The sequence below is a fragment of the Schistocerca gregaria genome, chromosome 9 (genome assembly GCF_023897955.1).
Source record: "Schistocerca gregaria isolate iqSchGreg1 chromosome 9, iqSchGreg1.2, whole genome shotgun sequence".
NCBI lineage: Eukaryota > Metazoa > Arthropoda > Insecta > Orthoptera > Acrididae > Schistocerca > Schistocerca gregaria.
The window spans coordinates 186,914,582-186,929,251 of NC_064928.1; the positions used below are offsets into that span (position 1 = coordinate 186,914,582).

The following is a 14,670-nucleotide window of genomic DNA, read 5'->3' on the forward strand; positions in this document are numbered from 1 at the left end:
CTCGATGTTCCCATTTCTGCAACTTCTCATTACTTTCGTCCTACTTCGATTTACCCTAATCCGTACCGTGTATCCATTAGAATGTTCTTTCCATTCAACAAATCCTGTATTTCTTATTCGCTTTCAGTGAAGATAGTGATATCATCAGCGAATCTTATCGTTGATATCCTTGCCACAACACTTTCAATAAAAGACGTTCTCCTTGAGGGTGTTACTTTTTTTTTCCTGCGCTGTATGAGATCTGATCAAAAAATTCTGGAACTTAGTCCAAAAAACTTTTCTACACTTAACTTGTACTTATTGTGCTTGCTCTACTTCGAAATACTCTCCTCCACAATGATACACTGCTTCCAACGCCGTTTCCACTTCAGGAAGCAGTTTTTGTACGCCACTTGCTGGATCGCACGTAGCGCCTTCAGCGAATTTTCTATTATCTCCTCTATCGCTGTAAATCTTCATGCTTTCAATGGGGCATTCAACTTTGGAGATAAAAGAAGCCCGCAGGGACCAGGTTTGGAGAACATGGAGGATGAGGCAGCAAACTGACCTCGCTTTTATTGTGCAGTAGTCACGCACCAACAGGGATCAATGTGCGGGTGCGTACCATGATGCAAGAGCCATGAATTGTCTCGCAACATTTCAGGCCGTTTCCTTCTCACACGTCGTTCTTTCTTTCTTTCACTTACGCCATAGTCCCGCAGCGTCGGCGCGGTTAGAACGGATTTGGCAAGGTTAGTTTCAGGGGTGGCCGGACGCCGTTCCTGCCGCCACCCCGTACCCCCCGGGACGGAAGCAGTGTACCCCAGCTGTATGCGTCTAGTGAAAATTGTGAAATAGTGCGAGAGTTTCAAATGTCTGCGACGCGTGTAACTGAGGCAGAACGTGGAGACCAGCCCGGTATTCACCTAGCGGGATGTGGGAAACCGCCTAAAAACCACTTCCAGGCTAGCCGGCGCACCGGCCGTCGTCGTTAATCCGACGGGCGGTTTCGATCCGAGCCGGCGCCCCTACCCGAGTCCAGGTAGCAGCGCGTTAGCGCTCTCGGCTACCCTGGCGCGTCGCTTCCATTTCACACGTCTCATCACCAGTTATGATTCTCTTAAGCAGCATCTCCTTCTCATTTGCGCGATCGAAAAGTTCTTCACAAATTGCGAGGCGAAGGTCTTTCAGGTCTTAACTCACGAGACGAGCGGCGGACTTGCCGGCAACACGTTACTTTCCGCCGGCCGCCATGACCGAGCGGTTCTAGGCGCTTACGTCCGGAACCCCGCGGCTGCTACGGTCGCACGTTCGAATCCGGCCTCGGGCATAGATGTGTCTGGTCTAGGGGACGGATGACCTCAGATGTTAAGTCTCATAGTGCTCAGAGCCATTTGAACCGTTTTTGAACGATACTTTGCACGATGTTGTGTCAGAATTTCATGACATGATCCAACTAAAATGTTACATTCTTCTGCAGTCTCTAGAACAGTCAGTCTTCGATTGACAGGCACGAATTTCGTTGACGTTCCTGACACGGGGGTCATCGGTTGGCGTTGAAGGGCGTCCTGAACGAAGGTCATCTTTAACTTTTTTTTTCTTTATTGTTATTTAAACACCTTACATAAGGTGGGCTGGCAGCAGCAGACTACGCTGCTCTTCAGCCACAAGTTTAACAATGAAAATACAAAGGAGACACAGAAGATACTGAACGAAGTTGGGGGCAAAAAACAGTAGAAACTGAAACAAATAACACGAAGCCGTTCACAGTCAACGAAAAATACACTAAAAACTGTCGACACTGCGCACAAACACTGACGACATAGACGGTACAGGTGAGCGAAGGAGCGTGTGGCGAAGAACACCAGTCCACAAGCATGATGGCACACACACGAGAAACTGATGGCGATGATTTCCGGCGCGTGAATGTCCACTTAACGTGTGTAAGTCCGGGTACCTGCCAAGAGTGGAAGAATGGGGTGGGGGAGGGAGAGGGGAGAGTAAAGATGCCAAGGCCAGAGGAGATGGGGGGAGGAATGAAGGGATGGTGGTAGGGGAAGCCCAGGGGAGGAGTGGGGAGGGATTGAAGAGGGAGGGAAAGGGGAGAGAAGGGAGAGAGAGTGCCAGTAGGAACAAACACAGGAAGAGGGAGGGAGGATCAAATTTGGTAGGATGGGTATATGGAGGGGAGGAGGGCATCATCAGGGAGGGGGAGCTGGTGGAAGCCACCTTGAGAGAAGGTAAGGAGAGTGGAGAGATGGAGAGAAGGTGGGACGTGGAAATATAGGTGCGGCAGCGGACGGGGGCAGGAGAGGGTGGGAGAGACCAGCGGGTGAGGAAGATCGAGTTTACAGGAGGTGTAGAAGATCCGTATCCATTCGAGAAAAAGGAGGAGGTGGGGGAACGGAATAAGGTCGTACAGGGTCCACGTGGGGGAGGGGAGACGGATACGATAGGCGAGGCAAACAGCATGGAGTTCTAGGATCTGAAGGGATTTGTAAAAGATAGGAAGGGCAGAGATCGAGGCAGGGTGGGTGTAGCAGAGGATAGGGCGGATGAGAGATTTATAGGCATGGAGGATGGTGGAGAGTTCCAGACCCCATGTATGGCCAGAAAGGAGGTTGAGGAGACAGAGTCGGAAGTGTGCCTTGGCTTGGATTGTCCGGTGGTGGGGGGTCCAGGAGAGCCAATGGTCAAGGGTGAGGTCATTTTTAACTTCTATCCGGCCAGTTTTAAATCGTGTGAAGCATTCACAACAGCAAATATGGCTTATTTATCACTGTAGGCTTCCTGCATCATTTGGTCTGTCTCTGTAAAGTTTTCCTTGAGTTTCATGCAAAATTTAACATAGACCCATTGCTCCTCTAACTCTGCCACTCGAAATTCGCAAACTGTGCGACACAATGCGCTACTCAACACAGCAGTAAACAGTAACTAAAGTCTAGTTCACATGACGACACTAGGTTGCAGGTAACTGCGCTACTGGCTATTGCGCATGCGTGTCGCGCGTTGGCGCAACTCGTCAGTGAAACTAAACAGTTTTGTCGTGTTCCAGCTTTAGCGACACTAACTGCATGGGTTTTGAGGTTATGTATGTTCGTAGAGTGTAGGTAAACTGAAATATGAAATGGGGAATGGAGAATAATGTTCGCTTTTTGGATATCTATGCTTTGCATAGGTGTTTCTGGGATTTCAGTGATCCTGATTACAAAAATAAGCAACATATTGCTGCTCCTGAGACTGTCACGTGCGATCATAACATAGATGGTTTGACAATATCTGAGCTGCAGGGAAAAATGTATTGAATTAGGAGCACATATACAACTGAATTCGGAAAAATACTGTTAATAATTATTGGTGTTAAAGAAAAAGCGTCATCACCAACTAAAACCGCATCTTATAACATGTCGAGTGTGCTCAATTGTAATGCATGCAATGTGATATGTAATTTCAGTTCTGGCGACAGTGCTTCATGCTATACAATGTCTTTATTCCTTATCGCAATAATTAACTCTACTCAGAAGAAACGTTAACAATTCTGGTGACAATCTAAGATAAGTAAAAGAACTTTTTGGGTCTTCCATTACAAATTATTTCAGCAAGGATGTTGAGCAACTGAACTGACGTCTTTGATTCATCCAGTCACGAATCGAAACACGTCTCTTATTTTTGTCTTATGCAGCGATTCCACGCAACAAGCTTCAACTCCATCAAAACTCGTGCGACGTGCAGCTGCCAAAACTTGCATTTCTGACATGACTCAGGACTCCACAAAACGACGAAACCGTTGTAAATACTTGTTTCACCGTGTCTACAGTCAAATATGAAGCCATTTGCGTGCAACCCATTCCACGCAACGAGTGGCGCAACCCAATGTCGTCGTGTAAACTAAAGTGCGCGTTATTTACGATGGCGACCGACTTTAGGTTCATTCTGCGCATCTGACGTCACAAAACACAGTCAGCCAATGAACAGAGGACAACGTTGCCAGAGCTTGACTGCAGTGCAGACCATGGACGAGTATCTTCAGTTTTAGAAACGTTCAGCCATAAATAAAGTAATTGAACAAATGCAATGTCTTGATAGCAGACATTCTTTTATAGAAAGTTTGGAAAAAGCATTCTTTATACCAACTGCTTCATATTCTATTAATTAATTAAACCAAACAAGCAATAAGCTTCCTAATTCAGGCAATAGCAAGGAAAGGTGTTTGAATCATTCTCACGAACCGCAATAAGGAACAGCGGTAATTGTTTATTTCCTGTTGTACTTCGACGAAACGTGAATAATTCAGTCATACCAACAGTGTTTGCCGGTATTTTGCGTGACGTGTTAAAGTCCCCCAGGAGTTTGTTCAAATGTCGAGCTGCGTTAGTATAATGGCTAAGGTGTTTAACTGCCAAGCAAAAAGGTCTGAGTTCAAACAGTAATATTTTGTTTATTTAAAAACAATATTGAGGTGTCTTACTTCATGAATTTTATTCCTTTGAATGTAATTTTCTGAAATTTCAAATTCTTTGTCTATTCATTATAATCATAATAAGTTTTCGGTTTGTCTAATTTTGTTCTACAATATTCCTTTTCACAGCAATTAAAAACAATGAAAAGACACACATACAATATTCATGTTATCTGTTTTGTTTATATATCTTTTCTTCCGCAGTCACTGTTTTACTATTCATATTGAAATATATTCTTTGCGACAATATTAAAAGTATTATTTAGAGCAGAATTTCGGCTCGTACGTTGCCGAACTACTTGATTGTCTGACGCAATTCTTTGCTTCACTGCTTTGGCAACATCATCATATTCAATGCTTTCGTCAACTGATCTATGTTTTGGCAAGTATTTGCTGTCCTTTGTGACAAACACAAATTTTTTTCGCATTGCGCCTCACTGACAATATATTTTAGTTTCAATGTTTTATTACGTCCACAATTCAGTTTTGTGTACTTCACCAATTTTGTTTTAATGATAACTTTTTAGAAAAAAGCGAAATGACTCTGGTATAAATAAAACTTTCATTACAGTCGCGAAAGACGGAATATTTCTCAATATTACATATGACACCTATCTGGTACTTAAATTAAATGCGTTATTGTTATGCAGTAAATTTTATATGAAATTTAGTTATATTGCCCACATTTCATTGTCAACATTGTGGCAACTAAAATCGACCATACGGAAAGTATACGCTATGGACTTTTACCTCTGCAAACTCTTCAAAATTTCGTTCAACGGTTTACTACATTTAATGCTGCACAATAACTGCGTTGAACATCGAAACAAAACTAAGTCATTGATGGGGGGGGGGGGGAGGTATCAGTCAAGAAGATGCGTAAAAATCAAATTTTGGGCCAAATAGTTTCTGTGAAATCAAATGATAAGTATGTCAAAGCAGTCGGAACACCATGTGTCAGCACAGGCGAGCACGTCTCTGTAGCAGCGAAAGGGTTAATGCGGCCGTGGTGGCTTTACTTCATAAACTGCGCGCTCCCCCCTAAACGTAAATTTGCGAACTATACTATCCTATGGCAGGAAACGTTAGCGACAGCCCCGGACATGTGCACAAGCCCCGCCCATTTACCCCCCTCCACACCTACCCCCCGCCACACCAACCAAGAGCGCATCAATACGATCTTTGGTAGTCATCGTCGTTGTCGTATTTTTGTTCGTCGTTTTTTGTTTTACCGCGGTTGTTCATACTAGCAGTGTTGTGCTGTTAGTACTTCTTAGCAGGTTGTGTAATACTGTCAAAATGAAACATAGATATGCACTCTCAATAAAGTTATACAAAAGGTACCTAATCTTGACTGTTGTGGCCAATTGCTGTCAAAACTGATATCTAACAGATATTAAAGTACGATAAGAATCGCGTGTCTACTATAAGCAAGCAGTCATAACAGTTCACAAGTAACAATTCACCCATTACACAGGCAAATATTAATGAAGAATGTCACTGTATAAATATCTGACTGCTTGCATTACGCGTTTCTACATTACCCCCCACTCTTATATTCTTTAGTCTTAATGAGGTAATCAGAAACAAATCAAGACATCGACTTTGCGTTGTTTATGCACAACATTAACTTTACACAATCGAGATAACGGACAGCAGCCTTGACGATACTACCAATTAATATTTCCCAACAGAATTTCTTACACTACGCGAGGTGACGGAAATTTGCGCTCACTGCAATGAACAAATATCAGATTTTTTGATGTAGTGCAGATTAAAGCTCGTGAAATAAAAAAGACAGTGTGGATACCATTTTTATTTTTCATTCTTCTTGGTGATTTTTCAACTCGCATATTCAATTAACATATTTCTGAAACTTCCTGGCAGATTAAAACTGTGTGCCCGACCGAGACTCGAACTCGGGACCTTTGCCTTTCGCGGGCAAGTGCTCTACCATCTTTTTTTTTTTTTGTACTCTCATTTTGTTCGTTATTGTTCGTTTCAATTGTTCGTGGCGGACGTCACCTGACGCCCATTGAAGTTCGTTATTGATCCATTCACTCAGTTTTTTTTATTACAGAGGGCAGCTAACCCTCTGACCGAACACGCTGCGCTACCGTGCCGGCAAGATGATGATGATTAGGACAACACAACATCCAGTCCCTGAGCGGAGAAAATCTCCGACCCAGCCGGGAATCCATCTGAGCTACCAAAGCACGACTCACGCCCGGTACTCACAGCTTTACTTCTGCCAGTATCCGTCTCCTACCTTCCAAACTTTACAGAAGCTCTCCTGCGAACCTTGCAGAACTAGCACTCCTGAAAGAAAGGATATTGCGGAGACATGGCTTAGCCACAGCCTCGGTCGGGCACACAGTTTTAATCTGCCAGGAAGTTTCATATCAGCGCACACTCCGCTGCAGAGTGAAAATCTCATTCTGGAAACATATTTCTATTTCTTTTCACAATGGTACTGGAAAAACTGTATTTCGTACTAACTACTGATTTCTGTCGCTTGTTACGACTGCCTTATCTGTGATACGAACAACTTTGATGTTGGAACTTAGGATGTGGATTGGTGTGGAGGGGAGTGATTGGGCGAGACTTGTGCACCGTCCGGGGCTGTCGCTAACGTTATTACGCTACTATGGCGCGGCTTCTCTTGGCGCGTGCGTCGTTTGAAACTTGCAACGTAGCAATCTCCCGCGTCTGGGTGGGCATGCGCGAGCCACCAAGATAAAAGAATTCAACTATAGGCTTAACACACATCCAACAATGAAACTTCCGGCCGTTACACGTTAAGCACAGACGTGTGCAGGGATGCCAACACATTAGAGATGGGCAAACTGAAACACGTACCGTCTCGAAACAAATGAAACAGTACAATGTAATGTTTCGATACGCTGTTTCGAAACAGTGAAACAGTTTGTGTTTTGTAATCTAGTAAACCTACACATTTTATCATCTTGAATGTCTACTCTCTAAGTATGTCTATATAAACACAAATGAGGTGCGAGAGCGCTGATCATATCGCAGAAAGCATGAAACTATCACTTAGGCGCTTGTCAGTTTCGTATTTCCTGTAGTAAATGCGCTGCTTTCGTGTCGTGTGACTTTCATACTTTTCAATTGGCTGAAGACAGCCATAGCTGAAGACAGAAGAACCACCACGAACGGAACTGGACGTAGGAGCAAACTGCAGAAACAACGGATATGCTACTGAGATTCCCATATTCTGCTAGTATGGGTAGTATACCCTCCCTGCTAATTTCCATTCACACAAAGGGAATCATTGTGGATAATAGGCACAGTGACTATAGACTCACAAATAACGCCAAATAATTTTAATAAATAACAAAATGTTGTCTTTCAAGGTGTTTCGAACCGTTACTATAAATTCATCATGCTTCCCAGCACTTCCCGTTCCCCATTACACTATCAGTGATACGTGGAACGGATTGCTTACAATTATACCTACATCTAATAACTGTCACTCTACGCCTTTTTTTATTTAAAATGTTGTAGGCTTACTTGCGTTTCTTAATGTTATTACTGTACATGAACAGAGAAGCGTATGTTATAAAAAAGATAATTTAACTGAATGATTTTCACATTTTATTACTTTGAATGTGAATAGTATGCTTTTTTTTATTGTTTGGTTAGTGTTTATAAAGCAGACTTTACGCCATTTCGTAATAGGACAGTCAGCTAGAAACGAAGCTTTATTTTCGGATATCTTAAGCTTCATGCTATTGCTTGTCAAAAAGATTTCGACACTCTTGAAAGTGTTTCATGAAGTGTTATGTTGTGTTGCAGTACCTGTTCCGAGCCCGAATCTCGTCCGACACAGAGCGGAATGAAACATCACTGTTTCGATACAATTAGTCCATTCGAAGCACAGGTGGACTGAAACAGCCTTATTTTGAAACAACGATACAGTTCCTGTGTCTGGCACGAGATCGAATCTGGTCCGGTTGTCCGAGACAGGGGCGAAATGAAACACCACTGTTTCAAAAGAGCGAACCACAGCCGTTCCGAAACACTGAAACAGCTCCACGTATCGATACACTGTATCGAAACATAGAAACAGTGGCCAAGTCTACAACACATCTTTGGAGCGAAATTAACGAATGTTACGGAGTTCTTTGAACAGATCTCGAAGATACCGCACGCGGTGTGGAAATAGACATGGCGCCCACTTTGGCCACGGTGTGCCTATACGGTGCGCTGTAGCACAACTCTTGAGATACACCTCTGCACGGCGGTTATCTTATCCGCGCACCGCTCTGCTACTGCTGTGGGAGATGCTTATCTCGCGAGGGCCGTGCCCGCTGCGGCAGTCTTCTTTTATCGCGGCCACGGCTCACACACGCCCGCAGCTGCCGAGCAGTTTCCCGTCTGTCGGCAAGGTACGCCATACGCTTACGTCATACACCTAACAGCAGGCTACAGCGACGGCGCTTCCAACCTCTTCCTGGGGGCGGTAAGTGAAATTCGTCCACCTCAGCTCTGTTCTCCTCCATTTCTCACGCCCTGTGACGTTGATCGTCTGCTAAGTAGGTCTCAGGTTGCGAAGGCGTAGGTTCAGGGTTCCCATATTGTGTTCATCACAACCTGTTGTAAACATTGCACCATGTATTCTTCCGCATCTGCTGCAATCTCATTGGAATTCGTTTCACATGGAGCCGAATTCAAGCCGTCTCGAGTACAGTCAAGTACGGTAATAAGGATATGTTTCATGCTTTAAGAGCAGATCGACTATACGATAGCCGGCCGGAGTGGCCGAGCGATTCTTGGCGCTACAGTCTGGAACCGCGCGACCGCTACAGTTGCAGCTTCGAATCCTGCCTCGGGCATGGATGTGTGTGATGTTCTTAGATTAGTTAGGTTTAAGTAGTTCCGAGTTCTGGGCGACTGATGACCTCAGAAGTTAAGTCCCTTAGCGCTCACAGCCATTTGAACCATTTGACTATGCGATAATACGGGACGAAAGTTCTACCGACGCATTTGTGAACATTACATGCCAACCAGTTGCCCAACTAACCTGCAGCGATGCGAAAAGTTGCAGTTAAGGCGTTAAAAAAGACGAACAGAGAAATAATATAGCGCGGGATTAGCCGAGCGGTCTGGGGCGTTGCAGACATGGACTGTGCGGCTGGTCCCGGCGGAGGTTCGAGTCCTCCCTCGGGCATGGGTGTGTGTGTTTGTCCTTAGGATAATTTAGGTTAAGTAGTGTGTAAGCTTAGGGACTGACGACCTTAGCAGCTGAGTCCCATAAGATTTCACGCACATTTGAACATTTTTTTAAATGTCATTTTATCTTCAAACAGAACGAAATAATATTCCGCAAAACCGCATCACTACCGCACGCTCCTTAGGGGACAAGACGGAAAGCGTAACATGCTCCCGTCCTTTCCTAACATAGTACTGTAATTAAGGAAAAAGAGTAATGAAAATTCGTAACTTAAACACAGAGCAATTTTTCTGTCCGAGCTACGTTTGACTCAAATATGCACGTATTCGTGGAACAATTAACAACTGCGGCCACGGAAGTTATTATCTGCAGTCATTCGTGTGATAATCTCTGAACACCTTCCATCTACATCTACATGGATACTCTGCGAATCACATTTAAGTGCCTGGCAGATGGTTCATCGAACCATCTTCACTATTCTCTATTATTCCAATCTCGTATAGCGTGCGGACAGAACGAACACCTGTATCTTTCCGTACGAAATCTAACTTCCCGTTTCTTATCGTGGTGATCGTTCCTCCCTATGTAGGTCGGCGTCAACAAAATACTTTCGGAGAAGAAAGTTGGTGATCGGTATTTCGTGAGAAGATTCCGTCGCAACGAAAAATGCCTTTCTTTTAATGATGTCCAGCCCAAATACTGTATCATTTCTGTGACACTTTCTCCCATATTTTGCGATAATAGTCCTGCCTTTCTTTGAACTTTTTAGATGTACTCCATCAGTCCCAGCTGGTAAGGATCCCACACCGCGCAGCAGTATTCTAAAAGAGGACGGACATAGTTGAGGCAGTCTCCTTGGTAGGTGTGTTACATTCTGTAAGTGTCGTGTAGATAAAACGCAGTCTTTGGTTAGTCTTCCCCACAACATTTTCTACGTTTTCCTTCCAATTCATGTTGTTCGTAATTGCAGTTACTAGGTATTTAGTTGAATGTACGGCCTTTATATTTGACTGATTTATCGTGTAACCGAAGCTTAACGGATTCCTTTTAGCACTCATGTGGATGATCTCACATTGTTCGTTATTTAGGGTCGACTGCCAATTTTCGCGCCATTCAGATATCTTATCTAAATCGTTTTGCAGTTCGTTTTGATCTTCTGATTACTTTATTAGTCAATAAACGACAGCGTCATCCGCAAACTACCTATGACGGCTGCTCAGATAGTCTCCCAAATCGTTTATATAGATAAGGAACAGCAAAAGGCCTATAACACTACCTTGGGGAACTTCAGAAAACACTTGTGTTTTACGCGATGCCTTTCCGTCAGTTACTACGAATTGTGGGCCTCTCTGACAGGGCCGGCCGCTGTGACTGAGCGGTTCTATGCGCTTCAGTCCGGAACCGCGCGACAGCTACGGTCGCAGGTTCGAATCCTGCCTCGGGCATGGATGTGTGTGATGTCCTTAGGTTAGTTAGATTTCAGTAGTTTTAAGATCTAGGAGACTGATGACCTCAGATGTTAAGTCCCATAGTGCTCAGAGCCATTTGAGCCTCTCTAACAGGAAGTCACAAATCCAGTCACATAACTGAGACGATATTCCATAAGCACGCAATTTCACTACAAGCTGCTTGTGTGGTGCAGTCTCAAAAGCCTTCCGGAAATCCAATAATACGGAATCAATCTCTAATCCCTTGTCAATAGCACTCAACACTTCATGTGAATAAAGAGCTAGTTGTGTTTCACAGGAACGATGTTTTCTAAACAGCATGTCAACAGACAGTTTTCTTCTAGGTAATTCATAATTTTCGAACACAATATAAGTTCCAGAATCCAGCTGCATATCGACGTTAACGATATGGGCCTGTAATTTAGTGCATTACTCCTGCTATCTTTCTTGAATATTGGTGTGTCCTGTGTATCCGATTCGGTGGAATACCTTTCAGTGCTGGAATTGTAATCTTCTACGTTGCTAACGAGGCGTCAACGACAGAATAAACGGAGCCATCCAAATCGCCTCAGTTTGTTCTCTTCTTTTATGACGTGCCGTTCTGTACCCCGTTAGCGTTTGTCACTGACGTATGACAGAACTTCGAACGTTAGTTCCAGCACGTGTGGCACCTTGAACGACTTGTTATTTCTCGCGACAGATCCCTTAACTTGGCTCCAGATCAGTTCTGTTGCGTTCATAAGGTATTGCCACAATCATAACTATCAAGATGAAGCATTTGTACTGGGTGCCCGATGCGTAAAAATGGTTGTTTTCCATGTTTCTACTATACTTATCACTCTGGCTCTCACTGAGAGTGCATCTGTGGTGTAAAATGATAAACACCGTCCAAATAATGAGTACCTGATTTTTCATTTTTGTCCTAAAATTTTAATATGTTGACTTTTCTTCATTTAAACAATCTCTACTAACAATCTTTTATAAAATATCGATAATTAACAATTTATATTTGCAATGAAAACTAAAATACTGAGTACGACGAGCATTTTTCTTAAATAATGCATTTTTTGTAAATAATCTAATGGTTAGATATGTCAATTAGCATATATTTGATGAATTTTATATTTAAAAGACGTATGTATTCCAGATCGAACGAAAGAAAAGACCGCTCCGAGATTTCTCCCACCGATCCGTAGACACTACTCTGCTATCGACACGGCTGTGCATATCATTTACAGACGACGCCGTAACTTTAATAAATAAAGTTCTCGGAAAACCTCAAAGCTGATTTTTTTCCCTAAAGGTATGAAAATGAGTGAGGACAATTTGTTTATCGCCACTTTTTAACGGTGTTCCACAAGCGTGTTTCATTACGGAGCAGAAACAGCGTCATAAATTTCACTCACCATATAAACACCACGACGATCAGAGCATAACAGTACAGAGACTGCAACTATACACCTTTTTTTGAAAAAAAAAATGTTTCTAATGGCTCTGATCATTATGGGACTTAACATATGAGGTCATCAGTCCCCTATAACTTAGAACTACTTAAACCTAACTAACATAAGGACATCACCCACATCCATGCCCGAGGCAGGATATTAACCTGCGACCGTAACGGTCGCGCGGTTCCAGACTGAAGCGCCTAGAACCGCTCGGCCGCAACGGCCGGCACTTTTTTGAAATAAAAACTACATAGCTAAAGTATGATTAAGAAAAACTTTGATGGCTGATAATACATTAGAATATCTTAAATTTTCGTCTAATTTATGTGTGCTACGCTGCTGATCAATCATCGCGTTTGTGTTTCTTTACGTAAGGTTTATTCTTATGACGAACAATGTACTTTTTTTAGTATACGATTTGTTTTGTCATTTACCACCTCTTTCACGTCTGCACCTCACCGAAACGGGGTACTGAGATTGGAGATCGATCGCTACTAGCAATCCTCGTGGGTCTTGTCGTACACAGGGTTGTTGTTGTTGTGGTCTTCAGTCCTGAGACTGGTTCGATGCAGCTCTCCATGCTACTCTATCCTGTGCAAGCTTCTTCATCTTCCAGTATTTACTGCAACCTACATCCTTCAGAATCTGCTTAGTGTATTCATCTCTTGGTCTCCCTCTACGATTTTTACCCCCCACGCCACCCTCCAATGCTAAATTGGTGATCCATTGATGCCTCAGAACATGTCCCACCAACCGATCCCTTCTTCTGGCCAAGTTGTGCCACAAACTTCTCTTCTCCCCAATCTTATTCAATACTTCCTCATTAGTTATGTGATCTACCCATCTAATCTTCAGTATTCTTCTGTATCACCACATTTCGCAGGGTTCTATTCTCTTCTTGTCTAAACTATTTATCGTCCATGTTTCACTTACATACATGGCTACACTACACGCAAATACTTTCAGAAACGACTTCCTGACACTTAAATCAATACTCGATGTTAATTAATTTCTCTTCTTCAGAAACGCTTTCGTTGCCATTGCCAGTCTACATTTAATATCTTCTCTACTTATACCATGATCAGTTATTTTGCTCCACATATAGTAAAACTCCATTACTATTTTAACGGTCTCATCTCCTAATCTAATTCCCTCAGCATCACTCGACTTAATTCGACTACATTCCATTATCCTCGTTTTGCTTTTGTTGATGATCATGTTATATCCTCCTTTCAAGACATTGTCCATTCTGTTCAACTGCTCTTCCAAGTCCTTTGCTGTCTCTGACAGAATTACAATGTCATCGGCGAACCTCAAATTTTTTATTTCTTCTCCATGGATTTTAATACCTATTCCGAATTTTTCTTTTGTTTCCTTTACTGCTTGCTCAATATACAGATTGAATAACATCGGGGAGAGGCTGCAACCCTGTCTCACTCCCTTCCCAACCACTGCTTCCCTTTCATGTTCCTCGACTCTTGTAACTGCCATCTGGTTTCTGTACAAATTGTAAATAGCCTTTCGCTCCCTGCATTTTACCCATGCCACCTTTAGAATTTGAAAGAGAGTATTCCAGTCAACATTGTCAAAAGCTTTCTCTAAGTCTACAAATGCCAGAAACATAGGTTTGCCTTTCCTTAGTCTTTCTTCTAAGATATGTCGTAAGGTCAGTATTGCCTCACGTGTTCCAACATTTCTACGGAATCCAAACTGATCTTCCCCGAGGTCGTCTTCCACCAGTTTTTCCATTCGTCTGTAAAGAATTCGCGTTAGTATTTTGCAGCTGTGGCTTAGTAAACTGATTCTTCGGTAATTTTCACATCTGTCAACACCTGCTTTCTTTGGGATTGGGATTATTATATTCTTCTTGAAGTCTGAGTGTATTTCGCCTGTTTCATACATCTTGCTCATTAGATGGTAGACTTTTGTCACGACTGGCTCTCCCAAGGCCGTCAGTAGTTCCAATGGAATGTTGTCTACTCCCGGGGCCTTGTTTCGACTTAGGTTTTTCAGTGCTCTGTCAAACTCTTCACGTAGTATCGTATCTCCCATTTCATCGTCATCTACATCCTTTTCCATTTCCATAATATTGTCCTCAAGTACATCGCCCTTGTATAGAACCTCTATATACTCCTTCCACCT

At 43.1% G+C, this 14,670-nt stretch overlaps 1 protein-coding gene across 2 annotated transcripts in view; it reads left to right on the forward strand.

Annotated features, from left to right (window-relative positions):
* LOC126291785 (insulin receptor-related protein-like) overlaps positions 1-14,670 on the forward strand; it is a 357,856-nt gene that overhangs the window by 119,441 nt on the left and 223,745 nt on the right. The window contains exon 1 of one of the 2 annotated variants that reach the window (XM_049985480.1): positions 8,777-8,921. The exons of the other annotated variant lie outside the window; for it this stretch is intronic. The gene's annotated coding sequence lies outside the window, so the exon portion shown is untranslated. Of the gene's footprint in view, positions 1-8,776; positions 8,922-14,670 lie in introns of those variants that run through there. 2 annotated transcript variants of the gene reach the window in all.